Source organism: Schistocerca gregaria, chromosome 7, assembly GCF_023897955.1.
Source record: "Schistocerca gregaria isolate iqSchGreg1 chromosome 7, iqSchGreg1.2, whole genome shotgun sequence".
NCBI lineage: Eukaryota > Metazoa > Arthropoda > Insecta > Orthoptera > Acrididae > Schistocerca > Schistocerca gregaria.
The window spans coordinates 20458219-20477293 of NC_064926.1; positions in this window are offsets into that span (position 1 = coordinate 20458219).

Genomic DNA, 19075 nt, shown 5'->3' on the forward strand with positions numbered 1-19075 from the left:
CCCGATGCAATTTCTGTGTTTCAATAATACTCTAAAGCTCCACAGATTACAGAATGCCCCCAGATGTGCGTCGGATACTATTACTGGTCTTCCAGGAATCGATCAAAGCATAGACAGTTTGAGACATTACTCCGATGGAGAAAAGTGGGTATGGTGTCTGTTGTATTCAATCCCGATGCAATTTCTGTGTTTCAATAATACTCTCAAGGTTTACAGGTTACAGAATGCCCCCAGATGTGCGTCGGATACTACTACTGGCCATCCAGGAATCGATCAAAGCGTAGACAGTTTGAGACATTACTCCGATGGAGAAAAGTGGGTATGGTGTCTGTTGTATTCAATCCCGATGCAATTTCTGTGTTTCAATAATACTCTCAAGGTTTACAGGTTACAGAATGCCCCCAGATGTGCGTCGGATACTACTACTGGCCATCCAGGAATCGATCAAAGCGTAGACAGTTTGAGACATTACTCCCATGGAGAAAAGACGGTATGGTGTCTGTTGTATTCAATCCCGATGCAATTTCTGTGCTTCATAAATACTCTGAAGGTCTACAGATTACAGAATGTTCCCAGATGTCCTTCCGATACTACTAGAAGACTTCCAGGAATCGATCACAGCGAAGACAGTTTGAGACATTACTCGCATTGAAGGTAAGTCGGCATGGTGTCTGTTGTATTCAATCCAGATGCAATTTCTGTGTTTCATCAATACTCTGGAGGTCCACAGATTACAGAATGCCCTTAGATGTGCGTCGGATACTACTACTGGTCTTCCAGGAATGGATCAATGCGCAGACAATTTGAGACATAACTCCCATGGAGAAAAGCCGGTATGGTGTCTGTTGTATTCAATCCCGATGCAATTTGTGTGTTTCATCAATACTTTGAAGGTCCACAGATTACAGATTGCCCCCAGATGTGCGTCGGATACTACTACTGGTCTTCCAGGCATCGATCAAAGCGTAGGCAGTTTGAGACATTACTCCCATGGAGAAAAGTTTGTATGGTGCCAGTTGTAATAAATCCCGATTCCATTTCTGCGTTTCATCAGCACTCTGAAGGTCCACAGATTACACAATGAATCCAGATGTGCTTCGGATGCTACTACTGGTTTCCCAGGAATAGATCAAACCGTAGACAGTTAGCGACATTACTCCCATATAGAAAAGTCGGCATGGTGCGTGTTGTATGCAAAACCGATGCAATTTCTGTGTTTCATCAATACTCTGAAGGTCCACAGATTACAGAATGAACCCAGATGTGCGTCGGATACTACTACTGGTCTTCCAGGAATCGATCACAGCGAAGACAGTTTGAGACATTACTCGCATGGAGATAAGTCAGCATGGTGTCTGTTGTATTCAATCCAGATGCAATTTCTGTGTTTCATCAATACTCTGAAGGTCCACAGATTACAGAATGCCCCCAGATGTGCGTCGGATACTACTACTGGTCTTCCAGCAATCGATCAAATCGTAGTGAGTTTGAGACATTACTCCCATGAAGAAAAGTGTGTATGGTGTCTGTTGTATTCAATCCCGATGCAATTCCTATGTTTCATCAATACTCTGAAGGTCCACAGATTACAGAATGCCCCCAGATGTGCGTCGGATACTACTACTGGTCTTCCAGGAATCGATCAAAGCGCAGACATTTTGAGACATTACTCCCATGGAGAAAAGTCGGTATGGTGTCTGTGGTATTCAATCCCGATGCAATTTCTGTGTTTCATCAATACTCTGAAGGTCCACAGATTACAGAATGCCCCCAGATGTGCGTCGGATACTACTACTGGTCTTAAAGGAATCGATCAAAGCATAGAAAGTTTGAGCCATTACTCCCATGGAGAAAAGTCGGTATGGTGTCCGTTGTATTCAATCCCGATGCAATTTCTGTGTTTCATCAATACTCTAAAGGTCCACAGATTACAGAATGCCCCCAGATGTGCGTCGGATACTATTACTGGTCTTCCAGGAATCGATCAAATCATAGACAGTTTGAGACATTACTCCCATGGAGAAAAGTGGGTATGGTGTCTGTTGTATTCAATCCCGATGCAATTTCTGTGTTTCATCAATACTCGGAAGGTCCACAGATTACAGAATGCCCCCAGATGTGCGTCGGATACTACTACTGGTCTTCCAGGAATTGATCAAAGCGTAGACAGTTTGAGACATTACTCCCATGGAGAAAAGTTGGTATGGTCTCTGTTGTATTCAATCCCGATGCAATTTCTGTGCTTCCTCAACACTCTGAAGGTCCACAGATTACAGAACGCCTCCAGATATTCTTCGGATGCTACTACTGTTCTTCTAGGTATCGATCAAAGCGTAGACAGTTGGAGACATTACTCCCATGGAGTAAAGTTGGCTTGGTGCCTGTTGTATTCAATCCCAATGCAATTTCTGTGTTTCATCAAGACTCTGAGTGTCCACAGATTACAGAATGCCCCCAGATGTGCGTCGGATACTACTACTGGTCTTCCAAGAATCGATCAAAGCGTAGACAGTTTTAGACATTACGCCCATGGAGAAAAGTCGGTATGATGTCCGTTGTATTCAATCCTCTTGCAATATCTGTGTTTCATCAATACTATGAAGGTCCACAGATTACAGAATGCCCCGAGATGTGCGTCGAATACTACTACTGGTCTTCCAGGAATCGATCGAAGCGTAGACAGTTTGAGACATTACTCCCATGGAGAAAAGTCCGTATGGTGTCTGTTGTATTCAATGCCGATGCAATTTTTGTGTATCATCAATACTTAGAAGGTCCACAGATTACAGAATGCCCCCAGATGTGCGTCGGATACTACTACTGGTCTTCCAGGAATCGGTCAAAGCGTAGACAATTTGAGACATTACTCCCATGGAGAAAAGTCGGTATGGTGTCTGTTGTATTCAATCCCGATGCAATTTCTGTGCTTCATCAATACTCTGAAGGTCTACAGATTGCAGAATGTTCCCAGATGTCCTTCGGATACTACTAAAAGGCTTCCAGGAAACGATCACAGCGAAGACAGTTTGAGACATTACTCGCATGGAGATAAGTCGGCATGGTGTCTGTTGTATTCAATCCAGATGCAATTTCTGTGTTTCATCAATACTCTGAAGGTCCACAGATTACAGAATGCCCCCAGATGTGCTTCGGATACTACTACTGGTCTTCCAGGAATAGATCAAAGCGTAGACAATTTGAGACATTACTCCCATGGAGAAAAGTCGGTATGGTGTCTGTTGTATTCAATCCCGATGCAATTTCTGAGCTTCATCAACACTCTGGAGGTCCACAGATTACAGAACGCCTCCAGATATTCTTCGGATGCTACTACTGTTCTTCTAGGTATCGATCAAAGCGTAGAAAGTTGGAGACATTACTCCCATGGAGAAAAGTTGGTATAGTGCCTGTTGTAATAAATTCCGATTCCATTTCTGCGTTTCATCAACACTCTGAAGGTCCACAGATTACAGAATGACTCCAGATACGCTTCGGATGCTACTACTGGTTTCCCAGGAATAGATCAAACCGTAGACAGTTAGAGACATTACTCCCATATAGAAAAGTCGGCATGGTACCTGTTGTATGCAAACCCGATACAATTTCTGTGTTTCATCAACACTCTGAATGTCCACAGATTACAGAATGCCCCCAGATGTGCTTCGGATACTACTACTGGTCTTCCAGGAATCGATCTAAGCGTAGACATTTTGAGACATTACTCCCATGGAGAAAAGTCGGTATGGTGTCCGTTGTATTCAATCAGGATGCAATTTCTGTGTTTCATCAATACTCTAAAGGTCCACAGATTACAGAATGCCCCCAGATGTGCTTCGGATAGTATTACTGGTCTTCCAGGAATCGATCAAAGCATAGACAGTTTGAGACATTACTCCGATGGAGAAAAGTGGGTATGGTGTCTGTTGTATTCAATCCCGATGCAATTTCTGTGTTTCAGTAATACTCTGAAGGTACACAGGCTACAGAATGCCCCCAGATGTGCGTCGGATACTACTACTGGTCTTCCAGGAATCGATCAAAGCGTAGACAGTTTGAGACATTACTCCCATGGAGAAAAGTCGGTATAGTGTCTGTTGTATTCAATCCCGATGCAATTTCTGTGCTTCATCAATACTCTGAAGGTCTACAGATTGCAGAATGTTCACAGATGTCCTTCGGATACTACTAAAAGACTTCCAGGAAACGATTACAACGAAGACAGTTTGAGACATTACTCGCATGGAGATAAGTCGGCATGGTGTCTGTTGTATTCAATCCAGATGCAATTTCTGTGTTTCATCAATACTCTGAAGGTCCACAGATTACAGAATGCCCCCAGATGTGCGTCGGATACTACTACTGGTCTTCCAGGAATCGATCAAAGCGTAGACAGTTTGAGACACTACTCCCATGGAGAAAAGTCGGTATGGTGTCTGTGGTATTCAATCCCGATGCAATTTCTGTGTTTCATCAAGACTCTGAATGTCCACAGATTACAGAATGCCCCCAGATGTGCGTCGGATACTACTACCGGTCTTGAAGGAATTGATCAAAGCATAGACAGTTTGAGCCATTAACCCCACGGAGAAAAGTCGGTATGGTGTCCGTTGTATTCAATCAGGATGCAATTTCTGTGTTTCATCAATACTCTAAAGGTCCACAGATTACAGAATGCCCCCAGATGTGCTTCGGATAGTATTACTGGTCTTCCAGGAATCGATCAAAGCATAGACAGTTTGAGACATTACTCCGATGGAGAAAAGTGGGTATGGTGTCTGTTGTATTCAATCCCGATGCAATTTCTGTGTTTCAGTAATACTCTGAAGGTTTACAGGCTACAGAATGCCCCCAGATGTGCGTCGCATACTACTACTGGTCTTCCAGGAATCGATCAAAGCGTAGACAGTTTGAGACATTACTCCCATGGAGAAAAGTCGGTATTGTGTCTGTTGTATTCAATCCCGATGCAATTTCTGTGCTTCATCAATACTCTGAAGGTCTACAGATTGCAGAATGTTCACAGATGTCCTTCGGATACTACTAAAAGACTTCCAGGAAACGATTACAACGAAGACAGTTTGAGACATTACTCGCATGGAGATAAGTCGGCATGGTGTCTGTTGTATTCAATCCAGATGCAATTTCTGTGTTTCATCAATACTCTGAAGGTCCACAGATTACAGAATGAGCCCAGATGTGCGTCGGATACTACTACTGGTCTTCCAGGAATCGATCAAAGCGTAGACAGTTTGAGACACTACTCCCATGGAGAAAAGTCGGTATGGTGTCTGTGGTATTCAATCCCGATGCAATTTCTGTGTTTCATCAAGACTCTGAATGTCCACAGATTACAGAATGCCCCCAGATGTGCGTCGGATACTACTACTGGTCTTGAAGGAATCGATCAAAGCATAGACAGTTTGAGCCATTACCCCCACGGAGAAAAGTCGTTATGGTGTCCGTTGTATTCAATCCCGATGCAATTTCTGTGTTTCGATAATACTCTGAAGGTTTACATGTCACAGAATGCCCCCTGATGTGCGTCGGATACTACTACTGGTCTTCCAGGAATCGATCAAATCGTAGACAGGTTGAGGCATTACTCCCATGGAGAAAAGTCGGTATGGTGTCTGTTGTATTCAATCCTGATGCAATTTCTGTGATTCGTCAATACTCTGAAGGTCCACAGATTACAGATCGCGCCCAGATGTGCGTCGGATACTACTACAGTTCTTCCAGGAATCGATCAAAGCGTAGACAGTTTGAGACATTACTCCCATGGAGAAAAGTCGGTATGGTGTCTGTTGAATTCAATCCCGATGCAATGTCTGTGTTTCATCAATACTCTGAAGGTCCACAGATTACAGAATGCCTCCAGATGTGCGTCGGATACTACTACTGGTCTTCCAGGAATCGATCAAAGCGTAGACAGTTGGAGACCTTCTTCCCATGGAGAAAAGTCGGTATGATGTCCGTTGCATTCAATCCCATTGCAATATCTGTGTTTCATCAATACTCTGAAGGTCCACAGATTACAGAATGCCCCCAGATGTGCGTCGGATACTATTACTGGTCTTCCAGGAAACGATCAAAACATAGACAGTTTGAGACATTACTCCAATGGAGAAAAGTGGGTGTGGTGCCTGTTGTATTTAATCCCGATGCAATTTCTGTATTTCAATAATACTCTGAAGGTTTGCAGGTTACAGAATGCCCACAGATGTGCGTCGGATACTACTACTGGTCTTCCAGGAATCTATCAAAGCGTAGACAGTTTGAGACATTACTCCCATGGAGAAAAGTCGGTATGGTGTCTGTTGTATTCAATCCCGATGCAATTTCTGTGCTTCATCAATACTCTGAAGGTCTACAGATTGCAGAATGTTCACAGATGTCCTTCGGATACTACTAAAAGACTTCCAGGAAACGATTACAACGAAGACAGTTTGAGACATTACTCGCATGGAGATAAGTCGGCATGGTGTCTGTTGTATTCAATCCCGATGCAATGTCTGTGTTTCGATAATACTCTGAAGGTTTACATGTCACAGAATGCCCCCAGATGTGCGTCGGATACTACTACAGTTCTTCCAGGAATCGATCAAAGCGTAGACAGTTTGAGACATTACTCCCATGGAGAAAAGTCGGTATGGTGTCTGTTGAATTCAATCCCGATGCAATGTCTGTGTTTCATCAATACTCTGAAGGTCCACAGATTACAGAATGCCTCCAGATGTGCGTCGGATACTACTACTGGTCTTCCGGGAATCGATCAAAGCATAGACAGTTTGAGCCATTAACCCCACGGAGAAAAGTCGGTATGGTGTCCGTTGTATTCAATCCCGATGCAATTTCTGTATTTCAATAATACTCTGAAGGTTTGCAGGTTACAGAATGCCCACAGATGTGCGTCGGATACTACTACTGGTCTTCCAGGAATCGATCAAAGCGTAGACAGTTTGAGACATTACTCCCATGGAGAAAAGTCGGTATGGTGTCAGTTGTATTCAATCCCGATGCAATTTCTGTGCTTCATCAATACTCTGAAGGTCTACAGATTACAGAATGTTCCCAGATGTCCTTCGGATACTACTAAAAGACTTCCAGGAAACGATCACATCGAAGACAGTTTGAGCTATTACTCGCATGGAGATTAGTCGGCATGGTGTCTGTTGTATTCAATCCAGATGAAATTTCTGTGTTTCATCAATACTCTGAAGGTCCACAGATTACAGAATGCCCCCAGATGTGCCTCGGATACTACTACTGGTCTTCCAGGAATCGATCAAAGCGTAGTGAGTTTGAGACATTACTCCAATGAAGAAAAGTCTGTATGGTGTCTGTTGTATTCAATCCCGATGCAATTCCTGTGTTACATCAATACTTTGAAGGTCCACAGATTACAGAATGCCCCCAGATGTGCGTCGGATACTACTACTGGTCTACCAGGAATCGATCAAAGCGTAGACAGTTTGAGACATTACTCCCATGGAGAAAAGTCGGTATGGTGTCTATGGTATTCAATCCCGATGCAATTTCTGTGTTTCATCAATACTCTGAAGGTCCACAGATTAGAGAATGCCCCCAGATGTGCGTTGGATACTACTACTGGTCATAAAGGAATCGATCAAAGCATAGACAGTTTGAGACATTACTCCCATGGAGAAAAGTCGGTATGGTGTCCGTTGTATTCAATCCCGATGCAATTTCCGTGTTTCATCAATACTCTAAAGGTCCACAGACTACAGAATGCCTCCAGATGTGCGTCGGATACTATTACTGGTCTTCCAGGAATCGATCAAATCATAGACAGTTTGAGACATTACTCCCATGGAGAAAAGTGGGTATGGTGTCTGTTGTATTCAATCCCGATGCAATTTCTGTGTTTCAATAATACTCTGAAGGTGTACAGGTTACAGAATGCCCCAGATGTGCGTCGGATACTACTACTGGTCTTCCAGGAATCGATCAATGCGTAGACAGTTTGAGACATTACTCCCATGGAGAAAAGTCGGTATGGTGTCTGTGGTATTCAATCCCGATGCAATTTCTGTGTTTCATCAATACTCTGAAGGTCCACAGATTACAGAATGCCCCCAGATGTGCGTCGGATACTGCTACTGGTCTTCCAGGAATCGACAAAAGCGTAGACAGTTTGCGACATTACTCCCATGGAGAAAAGTCGGTATGGTGTCTGTTGTATTCAATCCCGATGCAAATTGTGTGTTTCATCAATACTCTGAATGTGTACAGATTACAGAATGCGCCCAGCTGTGCGTCGGATACTACTACTGGTCTTCCAGGAGTCGATCAATTCGTAGACAGGTTGAGGCATTACTCCCATGGAGAAAAGTCGGTATGGTGTCTGTTGTATTCAATCCAGATGCAATTTCTGTGTTTCATCAATACTCTGAAGGTTCACAGATTACAGAATGACCCCAGATGTGCGTCAGATACTACTACTGTTCTTCCAGGAATCGATCAAAGCGTAGACAGTTTGAGACATTACTCCCATGGAGAAAAGTCGGTATGGTGTCTGTTGTATTCAATCCTGATGCAATTTCTGTGATTCGTCTATACTCTGAAGGTCCACAGATTACAGATTGCGCCCAGATGTGCATCGGATACTACTACTGGTCTTTCAGGAATCGATCAAAGCGTAGACAGTTTGAGACATTACTCCCATGCAGAAAAGTTGGTATGGTCTCCGTTGTATTCTATTCCGATGGAATTTCTGCGTTTCATCAACACTGTGAAAGTTCCAAGATTACAGAATGCATCCAGATGTGCTTCGGATGCTACTACTGGTTTCCCAGGAATAGATCAAACCGTAGACAGTTTGAGACTTTACTCCCATATAGAAAAGTCGGCATGGTGCCTGTTGTATGCAATACCGATGCAATTTCTGTGTTTCATCAACTCTCTCAAAGGCCACAGATTACAGAATGCCTCTATATTTGCTTCGGATACTGCTACTGGTCTTCCAGGAATCGACAAAAGCGTAGACAGTTTGCGACATTACTCCCATGGAGAAAAGTCGGTATGGTGTCTGTTGTATTCAAAACCGACGCAATTTGTGTGTTTCATCAATACTCTGAAGGTCCACAGATTACAGAATGCCCCCAGATGTGCGTCGGATACAACTACTGGTCTTCCAGGAATCGATCAAAGCGTAGACAGTTTGAGACATTACTCCCTTGGAGAAAAGTTGGTATGGTCTCTGTTGTATTCAATCCCGATGCAATTTCTCAGCTTCTTCAACACTCTGAAGGTCCTCAGATTACAGAACGCCTCCAGATATTCTTCGGATGCTACTACTGTTCTTCTAGGTATCGATCAAAGCGTAGACAGTTGGAGACATTACTCCCATGGAGAAAAGTTGGTATGGTGCCAATTGTAATAAATTCCGATTCCATTTCTGCGTTTCATCAACACTCTGAAGGTCCACAGATTACACAATGAATCCAGATGTGCTTCGGATGCTACTACTGGTTTCCCAGGAATAGATCAAACCGTAGACAGTTAGAGACATTACTCCCATATAGAAAAGTCGGCATGGTGCCTGTTGTATGCAAAACCGATGCAATTTCTGTGTTTCATCAACTCTCTCAAAGGCCACAGATTACAGAATGCCTCTATATTTGCTTCGGATACTGCTACTGGTCTTCCAGGAATCGACAAAAGCGTAGACAGTTTGAGACATTACTCGCATGGAGATAAGTCAGCATGGTGTCTGTTGTATTCAATCCAGATGCAATTTCTGTGTTTCATCAATACTCTAATGGTCCACAGATTACAGAATGCCCCCAGATGTGCGTCGGATACTACTACTGGTCTTCCAGCAATCGATCAAATCGTAGTGAGTTTGAGACATTACTCCCATGAAGAAAAGTCAGTATGGTGTCTGTTGTATTCAATCCCGATGCAATTCCTATGGTTCATCAATACTCTGAAGTTCCACAGATTACAGAATGCCCCCAGATGTGCGTCGGATACTACTACTGGTCTTCCAGGAATCGATCAAAGCGTAGACATTTTGAGACATTACTCCCATGGAGAAAAGTCGGTATGGTGTCTGTGGTATTCAATCCCGATGCAATTTCTGTGTTTCATCAATACTCTGAAGGTCCACAGATTACAGAATGCCCCCAGATGTGCGTCGGATACTACTACTGGTCATAAAGGAATCGATCAAAGCATTGAAAGTTTGAGCCATTACTCCCATGGAGAAAAGTCGGTATGGTGTCCGTTGTATTCAATCTAGATGCAATTTCTGTGTTTCATCAATACTCTAAAGGTCCACAGATTACATAACGCCCCAAGATGTGCGTCGGATACTATTCCTGGTCTTCCAGGAATCGATCAAATCATAGACAGTTTGAGACATTACTCACATGGAGAAAAGTGGGTATGGTGTCTGTTGTATTCATTCCCGATGCAATTTCTGTGTTTCATCAATACTCTGAAGGTCCACAGATTACAGAATGCCCCCAGATGTGCTTCGGATACTACTACTGGTCTTCCAGGAATAGATCAAAGCGTAGACAATTTGAGACATTACTCCCATGGAGAAAAGTCGGTATGGTGCCTGTTGTATTCAATCCCGATGCAATTTCTGTGTTTCATCAATACTCTGAATGTCCACAGATTACAGAATGCCCCCAGATGTGCGTCGGATACTACTACTGGTCTTCCAGGAATCGATCAAAGCGTAGACAGTTTGAGACATTACTCCCATGGAGAAAAGTCGGTATGGTGTCTGTTGTATTCAATCCCGATGCAATTTTTGTGTTTCATCAATACTTTGAAGATCCACATATTACAGAATGCCCCAAGATGTGCGTCGGATACTACTACTGAACGTCCAGGAATCGATCAAAGCGTAGACAGTTTGAGACATCACTCCCATGGAGAAAAGTCTGTATGGTGTCTGTTGTATTCAATCCCGATGCAATTTGTGTGTTTCATCAATACTCTGAGAGTCCACAGATTACAGTGTGCCCCCAGATGTGCGTCGGATACTACTACTGGTCTTCCAGGAATTGATCAAAGCGTAGACAGTTTGAGACATTACTCCCATGGAGAAAAGTTGGTATGGTCTCTGTTTTATTCAATCCCGATGCAATTTCTGTGCTTCCTCAACACTCTGAAGGTCCACAGATTACAGAACGCCTCCAGATATTCTTCGGATGCTACTACTGTTCTTCTAGGTATCGCTCAAAGGGTAGACAGTTGGAGACATTACTCCCATGGAGTAAAGTTGGCCTGGTGCCTGTTGTATTCAATCCCGATGCAATGTCTGTGTTTCATCAAGACTCTGAGTGTCCACAGATTACAGAATGCCCCCAGATGTGCGTCGGATACTACTACTGGTCTTCCAGGAATCGATCAAAGCGTAGACAGTTTGAGACGTTACTCCCATGGAGAAAAGTCGGTATGGTGTCTGTTGAATTCAATCCCGATGCAATGTCTGTGTTTCATCAATACTCTGAAGGTTCACAGATTACAGAATGGCCCCAGATGTGCGTCGGATACTACTACTGGTCTTCCAGGAATCGATCAAAGCGTAGACAGTTTTAGACATTACTCCCATGGAGAAAAGTCGGTATGGTGTCCGTTGTATTCAATCCCGTTGCAATTTCTGTGTTTCATCAATACTATGAGGGTCCACAGATTACAGAATGCCCCGAGATGTGCGTCGGATACTACTACTGGTCTTCCAGGAATCGATCGATGCGTAGGCAGTTTGAGACATTACTCCCATGGAGAAAAGTCCGTATGGTGTCTGTTGTATTCAATCCCGATGCAATTTTTGTGTTTCATCAATACTTTGAAGGTCCACAGATTACAGAATGCCCCGAGATGTGCGTCGGATACTACTACTGGTCTTCCAGGAATCGATCAAAGCGTAGACAATTTGAGACATAACTCTCATGGAGAAAAGCCGGTATGGTGTCTGTTGTATTCAATCCCGATGCAATTTGTGTGTTTCATCAATACTCTAAAGGTCCACAGACTACAGAATGCCTCCAGATGTGCGTCGGATACTATTACTGGTCTTCCAGGAATCGATCAAATCATAGACAGTTTGAGACATTACTCCCATGGAGAAAAGTCGGTATGGTGTCTGTTGTATTCAATCCCGATGCAATATCTGTGTTTCAATAATACTCTGAAGGTTTACAGGTTACAGAATGCCCCAGATGTGCGTCGGATACTACTACTGGTCTTCCAGGAATCGATCAATGCGTAGACAGTTTGAGACATTACTCCCATGGAGAAAAGTCGGTATGGTGTCTGTGGTATTCAATCCCGATGCAATTTCTGTGTTTCATCAATACTCTGAAGGTCCACAGATTACAGAATGCCCCCAGATGTGCGTCGGATACTGCTACGGGTCTTCCAGGTATCGACAAAAGCGTAGACAGTTTGCGACATTACTCCCATGGAGAAAAGTCGGTATGGTGTCTGTTGTATTCAATCCCGATGCAAATTGTGTGTTTCATCAATACTCTGAAGGTCCACAGATTACAGAATGCGCCCAGCTGTGCGTCGGATACTACTACTTGTCTTCCAGGAGTCGATCAAATCGTAGACAGGTTGAGGCATTACTCCCATGGAGAAAAGTCGGTATGGTGTCTGTTGTATTCAATCCAGATGCAATTTCTGTGTTTCATCAATACTCTGAAGGTCCACAGATTACAGAATGCCCCCAGATGTGCGTCGGATACAACTACTGGTCTTCCAGGAATCGATCAAAGCGTAGACAGTTTGAGACATTACTCCCATGGAGAAAAGTTGGTATGGTCTCTGTTGTATTCAATCCCGATGCAATTTCTCAGCTTCTTCAACACTCTGAAGGTCCTCAGATTACAGAACGCCTCCAGATATTCTTCGGATGCTACTACTGTTCTTCTAGGTGTCGATCAAAGCGTAGACAGTTGGAGACATTACTCCCATGGAGAAAAGTTCGTATGGTGCCAATTGTAATAAATTCCGATTCCATTTCTGCGTTTCATCAACACTCTGAAGGTCCACAGATTACACAATGAATCCAGATGTGCTTCGGATGCTACTACTGGTTTCCCAGGAATAGATCAAACCGTAGACAGTTAGAGACATTACTCCCATATAGAAAAGTCGGCATGGTGCCTGTTGTATGCAAAACCGATGCAATTTCTGTGTTTCATCAATACTCTGAAGGTCCACAGATTACAGAATGAACCCAGATGTGCGTCGGATACTACTACTGGTCTTCCAGGAATCGATCACAGCGAAGACAGTATGAGACATTACTCGCATGGAGATAAGTCAGCATGGTGTCTGTTGTATTCAATCCAGATGCAATTTCTGTGTTTCATCAATACTCTAAAGGTCCACAGATTACATAATGCCCCCAGATGTGCGTCGGATACTATTACTGGTCTTCCAGGAATAGATCAAAGCGTAGACAATTTGAGACATTACTCCCATGGAGAAAAGTCGGTATGGTGACTGTTGTATTCAATCTCGATGCAATTTCTGTGTTTCATCAATACTCTGAATGTCCACAGATTACAGAATGCCCCCAGATGTGCGTCGGATACTACTACTGGTCTTCCAGGAATCGATCAAAGCGTAGACAGTTTGAGACATTACTCCCATGGAGAAAAGTCGGTATGGTGTCTGTTGTATTCAATCCCGATGCAATTTTTGTGTTTCATCAATACTTTGAAGGTCCACATATTACAGAATGCCCCAAGATGTGCGTCGGATACTACTACTGAACGTCCAGGAATCGATCAAAGCGTAGACAGTTTGAGAAATCACTCCCATGGAGAAAAGTCTGTATGGTGTCTGTTGTATTCAATCCCGATGCAATTTGTGTGTTTCATCAATACTCTGAAAGTCCACAGATTACAGTGTGCCCCCAGATGTGCGTCCGATACTACTACTGGTCTTCCAGGAATTGATCAAAGCGTAGACAGTTTGAGACATTACTCCTATGGAGAAAAGTTGGTATGGTCTCTGTTGTATTCAATCCCGATGCAATTTCTGTGCTTCCTCAACACTCTGAAGGTCCACAGATTACAGAACGCCTCCAGATATTCTTCGGATGCTACTACTGTTCTTCTAGGTATCGCTCAAAGCGTAGACAGTTGGAGACATTACTCCCATGGAGTAAAGTTGGCCTGGTGCCTGTTGTATTCAATCCCGATGCAATTTCTGTGTTTCATCAAGACTCTGAGTGTCCACAGATTACAGAATGCCCCCAGATGTGCGTCGGATACTACTACTGGTCTTCCAGGAATCGATCAAAGCGTAGACAGTTTGAGACGTTACTCCCATGGAGAAAAGTCGGTATGGTGTCTGTTGAATTCAATCCCGATGCAATGTCTGTGTTTCATCAATACTCTGAAGGTTCACAGATTACAGAATGGCCCCAGATGTGCGTCGGATACTACTACTGGTCTTCCAGGAATCGATCAAAGCGTAGACAGTTTTAGACATTACTCCCATGGAGAAAAGTTGGTATGGTGTCCGTTGTATTCAATCCCGTTGCAATTTCTGTGTTTCATCAATACTATGAGGGTCCACAGATTACAGAATGCCCCGAGATGTGCGTCGGATACTACTACTGGTCTTCCAGGAATCGATCGAAGCGTAGGCAGTTTGAGACATTACTCCCATGGAGAAAAGTCCGTATGGTGTCGGTTGTATTCAATCCCGATGCAATTTTTGTGTTTCATCAATACTTTGAAGGTCCACAGATTACAGAATGCCCCGAGATGTGCGTCGGATACTACTACTGGTCTTCCAGGAATCGGTCAAAGCGTAGACAATTTGAGACATATCTCTCATGGAGAAAAGCCGGTATGGTGTCTGTTGTATTCAATCCCGATGCAATTTGTGTGTTTCATCAATACTTTGAAGGTCCACAGATTACAGATTGCCCCCAGATGTGCGTCGGATACTACTACTGGTCATCCAGGCATCGATCAAAACGTAGACAGTTTGAGACATTAATCCCATGGAGAAAAGTCGGAATGGTGTCTTTGTATTCAAAACCGACGCATTTTGTGTGTTTCATCAATACTCTGAAGGTCCACAGATTACAGAATGCCCCCAGATGTGCGTCGGATACAACTACTGGTCTTCCAGGAATCGATCAAGGCGTAGACAGTTTGAGACATTACTCCCATGGAGAAAAGTTGGTATCGTATCTGTTGTATTCAATCCCGATGCAATTTCTGAGCTTCATCAACACTCTGGAGGTCCACAGATTACAGAACGCCTCCAGATATTCTTCGGATGCTACTACTGTTCTTTTAGGTATCGATCAAAGCGTAGACAGTTGGAGACATTACTCCCATGGAGAAAAGTTGGTATGGTGCCTGTTGTAATAAATCCCGATTCCATTTCTGCGTTTCATCAACACTCTGAAGGTCCACAGATTACAGAATGACCCAGATGTGCTTCGGATGCTACTACTGGTTTCCCAGGAATAGATCAAACTGTAGACAGTTAGAGACATTACTCCCATATAGAAAAGTCGGCATGGTGCCTGTTGTATGCAAAACCGATGCAATTTCTGTGTTTCATCAATACTCTAAAGGTCCACAGATTACAGAATGCCCCCAGATGTGCGTCGAATACTATTACTGGTCTTCCAGGAATCGATCAAAGCATAGACAGTTTGAGACATTACTCCGATGGAGAAAAGTGGGTATGATGTCTGTTGTATTCAATCCCGATGCAATTTCTGTGTTTCAGAAATACTCTGAAGGTTTACAGGTTACCGAATGCCCCCAGATGTGCGTTGGATACTACTACTGGTCATAAAGGAATCGATCAAAGCATAGACAGTTTGAGACATTACTCCCATGGAGAAAAGTCGGTATGGTGTCCGTTGTATTCAATCCCGATGCAATTTCCGTGTTTCATCAATACTCTAAAGGTCCACAGACTACAGAATGCCTCCAGATGTGCGTCGGATACTATTACTGGTCTTCCAGGAATCGATCAAATCATAGACAGTTTGAGACATTACTCCCATGGAGAAAAGTGGGTATGGTGTCTGTTGTATTCAATCCCGATGCAATTTCTGTGTTTCAATAATACTCTGAAGGTTTACAGGTTACAGAATGCCCCAGATGTGCGTCGGATACTACTACTGGTCTTCCAGGAATCGATCAATGCGTAGACAGTTTGAGACATTACTCCCATGGAGAAAAGTCGGTATGGTGTCTGTGGTATTCAATCCCGATGCAATTTCTGTGTTTCATCAATACTCTGAAGGTCCACAGATTACAGAATGCCCCCAGATGTGCGTCGGATACTGCTACTGGTCTTCCAGGAATCGACAAAAGCGTAGACAGTTTGCGACATTACTCCCATGGAGAAAAGTCGGTATGGTGTCTGTTGTATTCAATCCCGATGCAAATTGTGTGTTTCATCAATACTCTGAAGGTCCACAGATTACAGAATGCGCCCAGCTGTGCGTCGGATACTACTACTGGTCTTCCAGGAGTCGATCAAATCGTAGACAGGTTGAGGCATTACTCCCATGGAGAAAAGTCGGTATGGTGTCTGTTGTATTCAATCCAGATGCGATTTCTGTGTTTCATCAATACTCTGAAGGTTCACAGATTACAGAATGACCCCAGATGTGCGTCAGATACTACTACTGTTCTTCCTGGAATCGATCAAAGCGTAGACAGTTTGAGACATTACTCCCATGGAGAAAAGTCGGTATGGTGTCTGTTGTATTCAATCCTGATGCAATTTCTGTGATTCGTCAATACTCTGAAGGTCCACAAATTGCAGATTGCGCCCAGATGTGCATCGGATACTACTACTGGTCTTTCAGGAATCGATCAAAGCGTAGACAGTTTGAGACATTACTCCCATGCAGAAAAGTTGGTATGGTCTCTGTTGTATTCAATTCCGATGGAATTTCTGCGTTTCATCAACACTGTGAAAGTTCCAAGATTACAGAATGCATCCAGATGTGCTTCGGATGCTACTACTGGTTTCCCAGGAATAGATCAAACCGTAGACAGTTTGCGACTTTACTCCCATATAGAAAAGTCGGCATGGTGCCTGTTGTATGCAATACCGATGCAATTTCTGTGTTTCATCAACTCTCTCAAAGGCCACAGATTACAGAATGCCTCTATATTTGCTTCGGATACTACTACTGGTCTTCCAGGAATGTATCAAATCGTAGACAGTTTGAGACATTACTACATGGGGAAAAGTTGGCTTGGTGCCTGTTGTATTCAATCCCGATGCACTTCCTGTGTTTTATCAATACTCTGAAGGTTCACAGATTACAGAATGACCCCAGATGTGCGTCGGATACTGCTACTGGTCTTCCAGGAATCGACAAAAGCGTAGACAGTTTGCGACATTACTCCCATGGAGAAAAGTCGGTATGGTGTCTGTTGTATTCAATCCCGATGCAAATTGTGTGTTTCATCAATACTCTGAAGGTCCACAGATTACAGAATGCGCCCAGCTGTGCGTCGGATACTACTACTGGTCTTCCAGGAGTCGATCAAATCGTAGACAGGTTGAGGCATTACTCCCATGGAGAAAAGTCGGTATGGTGTCTGTTGTATTCAATCCAGATGCAATTTCTGTGTTTCATCAATACTCTGAAGGTTCACAGATTACAGAATGACCCCAGATGTGCGTCAGATACTACTACTGTTCTTCCAGGAATCGATCAAAGCGTAGACAGTTTGAGACATTACTCCCATGGAGAAAAGTCGGTATGGTGTCTGTTGTATTCAATCCTGATGCAATTTCTGTGATTCGTCAATACTCTGAAGGTCCACAGATTACAGATTGCGCCCAGATGTGCATCGGATACTACTACTGGTCTTTCAGGAATCGATCAAAGCGTAGACAGTTTGAGACATTACTCCCATGCAGAAAAGTTGGTATGGTCTCTGTTGTATTCAATTCCGATGGAATTTCTGCGTTTCATCAACACTGTGAAAGTTCCAAGATTACAGAATGCATCCAGATGTGCTTCGGATGCTACTACTGGTTTCCCAGGAATAGATCAAACCGTAGACAGTTTGAGACTTTACTCCCATATAGAAAAGTCGGCATGGTGCCTGTTGTATGCAATACCGATGCAATTTCTGTGTTTCATCATCTCTCTCAAAGGCCACAGATTACAGAATGCCTCTATATTTGCTTCGGATACTACTACTGGTCTTCCAGGAATGTATCAAATCGTAGACAGTTTGAGACATTACTCCCATGGAGAAAAGTCGGTATGGTGTCTGTTGTATTCAATCCCGATGCAATTTTTGTGTTTCATCAATACTTTGAAGGTCCACATATTACAGAATGCCCCAAGATGTGCGTCGGATACTACTACTGAACGTCCAGGAATCGATCAAAGCGTAGACAGTTTGAGACATCACTCCCATGGAGAAAAGTCTGTATGGTGTCTGTTGTATTCAATCCCGATGCAATTTGTGTGTTTCATCAATACTCTGAAAGTCCACAGATTACAGTGTGCCCCCAGATGTGCAACGGATACTACTACTGGTCTTCCAGGAATTGATCAAAGCGTAGACAGTTTGAGACATTACTCCCATGGAGAAAAGTTGGTATGGTCTCTGTTGTATTCAATCCCGATGCAATTTCTGTGCTTCCTCAACACTCTGAAGGTCCACAGATTACAGAACGCCTCCAGATATTCTTCGGATGCTACTACTGTTCCTCTAGGTATCGCTCAAAGCGTAGACAGTTGGAGACATTACTCCCATGGAGTAAAGTTGGCCTGGTGCCTGTTGTATTCAATCCCGATGCAATTTCTGTGTTTCATCAAGACTCTGAGTGTCCACAGATTACAGAATGCCCCCAGATGTGCGTCGGATACTACTACTGGTCTTCCAGGAATCGATCAAAGCGTAGACAGTTTGAGACGTTACTCCCATGGAGAAAAGTCGGTATGGTGTCTGTTGAATTCAATCCCGATGCAATGTCTGTGTTTCATCAATACTCTGAAGGTTCACAGATTACAGAATGGCCCCAGATGTGCGTCGGATACTACTACTGGTCTTCCAGGAAT